We start from the raw sequence: 4803 nt of genomic DNA, 5'->3' as shown, positions 1-4803 counted from the left end.
TTGTTAAAAGTCACTTTCATTTAAAAAATAAAGCAAAAAAGCTAAAGTGTGCAAAACCCAAAAAATACTGAGTCAAAAAGGAAGGAGGTGCAATATTTTTAAATCTATTTTTTTGGGGAAAAAGAAAAGAATAAAAGTATTAAAATTGGGCATCTTGGGTAGACACATAACTGACATCTTCAGGGTGGGATGGGATCTTTTTGTTTTACTTTTAGGTAATTTTCTCTATTACATTTTTCTAGTAAGTAGTTTTACTAGAGTCTATTATTCTTTTTTAAAAAAAGTAATTTTTTTTGTAAATTGGGTGAAGGTTTATAGAGTAGATTATTCAACGATTCACAGGCATCACGGTGAAAGTTTATGGAACAAATTTATTTTCCATTTGATAAACCCTGCACCTCTTGTTTTGTGAAGGTCATTGATCTTAAATTCATCAAAATGAATGTAAGTACATGATGGGAAACCCAGACATAGATCATCAGTGACTAAGGATGACAGAAGAAGAAAAGATGCCTTTGGCTTGAGGGGCTGGAGAAAAGTCTTGTACATACTGTGGACTACCACACACCTGCGTCCATTATCCTAGTCACTGAAGCAATCCATCTCACCAAGGGTCTTCTTCTCTTGCACTGTTCCTCCACCTTCCCAAGCATGACGTCTGTCTCCAAGGACTGGTCACTCCTTGCAACTTGTTCAAAGTATGTCAGATGAAGCTTCAGAATCCTTGCCTCCAAGGAGCATCCTGGCTTCACCATCTCCAGGACAAACCTGTTCGTTCTCTGAGCAGTCCATGGTATATTCAATACTCCAGCACCACAGGTCAAAGGCATCAATTCTTCTATCATCCCTAGTCACTGTCCAGCTTTCTGATGCATAGCAAGGAGTTGCAAAGACCATGGCTTGTATCAGGCGCACACCTTAGTCTCTGGACTGCCATCGTTGCTCTTCAGTACTTTGGAAAGGTCTCTGACACAGACTTTCCCAGTGCAGTTTATCTTTAATTTCCTGGCTGCTGGTACCAATTGTATTGATTGTAGAGCTAAGCAAACTAAAATTTAACAATCTCAATCTCTTCACCATCACTCATGATTCTGCCAATCGGCCCAGTGGTGCTAATCTTTGTTTTTTTGATGTTGAGCTTCAATTCATATGGAAGGCTGTAGTCCTTGACCTTCCGCAGCAAGCGCTTCAGGTCTCCCTCAGTTCACCTAGCTCACTGTTGTAAGTAGGATGGTTTAATATTTCTCTTTCACAACTGACTCTTTTCCTTGTCAATAGGATTTTTTGGGTTTTTTTAGAGCAGGTTTAAGTCTACAGAACAATTGAGCAGATGATACAAAGTTCATTTTTACCCCACCTCCCTCTGCACAATGATCCTCTTATTATTAAGGTCTTGCACTCCCATGTTGCATTTGCTACAAAGAGCGAAGCACTACTAATACATTTTTATTAAATGTCCTTTCACAGAGGAATGGAAAAGAAACATCTGCACAATGGAGCTATTCAGAGATATCAGAAGAAATGAGCTATCAAGTCCCACCCAGAAAAAAGATGTGAAGGAGGAGCCCTAGTGGTGTCGTGGGGTAAGTGGCTGGGCTAGTAGCTGAATGGTTGGCAGTTCAAAGCCTCAAGTTATTCCGTGGGAGAGAGACGGGCTGCAATTTACAGCAGACATTTAAAGCATCTAAGTCTTGAGTCAGAAGTGATTGGACTGCAGTAAGAAACTGACACAGAGACAGTAAAAGAGCAGGAGTCACCAGAGGCTCTGGAGGTGCAGCTGGGGCACGTGTTTGGTCTTGAGAAGCCGGTCGGGCGCAGTCCACCCTTCCCAGGGGCCAGGAGCTGGGTTGTGTTGGGAACCTCAATGCAGGCTATTTTTAGGGAGAAGTTGCTTCTTTGCCTCTTGCCTGTCTCTTTACTCCCATTTTACAGATTAGAAAACTGAGGCTTGGAGAGAACAGTTGGCTGGTCCCAGCTAACCTGCCTTGAAAGTGATTATTTGGAGCTTGCATTGGTCTGTTTGAGACACTTCTCAGGCCAGCACAGCCCTGCCTTGTCGTCCCACCAATTCAGCTTCATCCACACGAGTCTCAACCACACTCCCCTGACCTTTGGTTTTACAGAAACTGAGACTCTTGTCTGAACAAGGACCCAGGCCCACAACCCTCCCCCCTCTGGCCTCTGGGGGGCAGTTTCTAGGCGTAGAAGTTTCTGGGCTTTTTTGGTTCCTGTCTCCCTCGTGAGGCAGGCGCCCCTCTGCCTTCCCTTTTCTGAAGAGCTGAAACTTGTCAGTCTGGGGGGACCCTGCCTGCATCAAACTCTGGGGTACTCGGACATGGTGGCTGTCGAACCCCGAATGCTCCCACCATCCTGACACATCTTCATGACCCTGTGATAACAACTGGGGAGTACACAGTCACACTGGGACTCTCTTGTGGGGTAACAGGCTCTGTGGTCGCAGGCCCGGATCCAAACACACACTCTAGGAGCTCAGGCCGGGGAGGGAGGGGTCCTCAGTGCAGGCTGGGGGTGGGGGGTGGGAGTGGGCAGGGGAGAGGGCTGGCTGGCCGGGGATGAGAGCTTGTGGCAGGCCCCGGGCATACCCTGGCTGGAAGCCACAGGGCCTTTCTCTTCCCTTATCTCCAGTCTCCTGTTACAGGACAAGGACTCACTATATCCAATCTGGTAATATCTTCTCAAAATGCACTGCCATCGAATCACCCCAACCCCGCAACCCGGAGGACAGAGCAGAGCTGCCCCATCGGGTCTCCCCTAGAGAGTTCTGGTGGGGCTATGGTTAAGGCATTTGGCTCTTAACTGGAAAGTTACCAGTTCGAACCCACCAAAGGAGGAAGATGGTGCAATCTGCTTCTGCTCAGTCAAGATTTACTGCTTTGGGAGCCCTTCGGGCTGCTCCGCTTGGCCCTACAGGGTTGCTTGGGGGCCTAGTGGGTGAGGAGCTGAGCTGTCAGCCCCACAGGCAGGTGCTCAGCTGCTCTGAGGGAAGAAGATAGGCAATCTCCCTGTGAGATCTGCAGCCCCTGAAGCCGCGGAGGGTCGGTAAGAGTCACTTCCTGCTCAACGGCACAAAACAACAACAACAACAACAACAACAACCAGGGAGTATCTATGGGCCCAGACTTGATGCCTACACTTTGGCTTCAGTCTTTCTGGAAGCTGCCTGTTACACCCTCCCCCTCAGAGCAGCTGGTGATTCGAACTCTCGACCTTTGGTTAGCAGCCAAGCCCTTAACCTCCACACCACCAGGGCTTCATCTGTGAAGGTGACCCTCAGGAAAACCTGACGGGGTCCAGTTCTGCTCAGGGGTCACCACGGGTTGGCACAGATGAATGGTCAACTGGTTTGGGTGTGAATTCTTTTCCAGACCTACTAATCACCTCAGTGTTAACAGTTCCTGACATTTCTACGCTGAGTTTGTGGAACCAATTACTCTGCTGGCAAATGTTTATCCAGGTCCTGCTACTGCCAAACGCTGGTCTAGCAGAGAAATAAAACTAAGTGAATGAAGAAAAAAAAAATCTCATTAATAGTTAAGGGGACAAGGAAGACCCAGGGCCTGGAGGCTGAGAAAAAGAATTACAGGCCAGACCCATTCGGGAAGGGGAATAACGGAGGCCCTGCTGTGGAGCGAGTGTGTGTGGGGGGCGTGTGTGCGTGTGTGGATGGGGGCCCACGGTGCTTGGCTGGGGCCTCTTGTCTGGGATCCGGGGGTAAACACATCGGGAAGCGGTGTGACTCCTGGTCATCCTCTGTGCAGCTGTAGACTGGGTGCTAAACTCCATGGAAGGGCGCTAAGCCTTGAACTCCCTGAGGCCCGGGGCCCGCTGCCTCCACTGCTGTAGCAATAGGAGTCCATCAGAAGCATCTTCATCTCCCCACTACCGTCAAAAATGACGCAGCAACGCCAGCTAGTCCATCAAGTGAGTGAAGCCTCACGGCGACCCTCAGAATGACAGGTGGGGCCCTACGCCATGCTCCGGGTTTCCTCACTGAAGCCTGCTGTCACAGTCACCTGTCTGCCCTTGGCCGACCCCTCCTGAAAAGGTTACCCATGCTCACAGCGACCACTTTGGCTACGGGACAATTGCCTTATTCACAGGGCAGAGCCGGGTCGAAGCCCCCAAGGGCTTCCAGTCCGTGACTCCTGGTGGAAGCTGCGTGGTCTTCTTCTGTGAGTGTGAATTTAGATCACCGATTTATGGGTGGCTGCCAGCAAGTAGCTCACTCATGACCAGCGCTCCTCTGTGCAGAAGCCTGTGCGCAGACTCAGTTCCCTTGTGGGCAGCTCAGCCACACCCAACCACTGAGTTGTGCAAGGGCTTCTGTCCTCCTTCTCCTCCTCTTCCTCCCCCCTCCCTCCCTTCCCTCCCTCTCCTCCTCCCCTTTCTTGTGCCCCCCCCCACCGTGAACTCACAGCCTGTCTCTCACCTGCCCTTTACAGTGGCTCTGTCAGCCAGGTACCCTAAAGTCAGCTCCTTTAAGAAGGTGAGGAATCTTTACCGTGGTGCTGGGTGGGTGTCTCAGCTCCAATAGCAGGGACTCTGTGAGGCACCACGTTTCCCTGACTGGGGCATAGTTCTGGTGAAAGGCTATCTCAGAGCAGTAGTTTTGGGGGGTTATTCAGCCTTCAAGGGAGCTCTGGTGGCCTAGTGGTAGTGGTAAGAAGCTGTGATTCAAAGGTGGTTGTCGTTGTTGTTAATGCCATCGAGTCGCAGGCGACTCATAGCGACCCTATGAAGGGTTTCTGGAGGCAAGCTATTACGGAAGTGGATGCCACTCCT

Source organism: Elephantulus edwardii, unplaced genomic scaffold (assembly GCF_000299155.1).
Source record: "Elephantulus edwardii isolate Elephantulus edwardi_28Jun2011 unplaced genomic scaffold, EleEdw1.0 scaffold00080, whole genome shotgun sequence".
Lineage (NCBI taxonomy): Eukaryota > Metazoa > Chordata > Mammalia > Macroscelidea > Macroscelididae > Elephantulus > Elephantulus edwardii.
The sequence above is the reverse complement of the archived record's forward strand: the minus strand, read 5'-3'. Positions refer to the sequence as shown.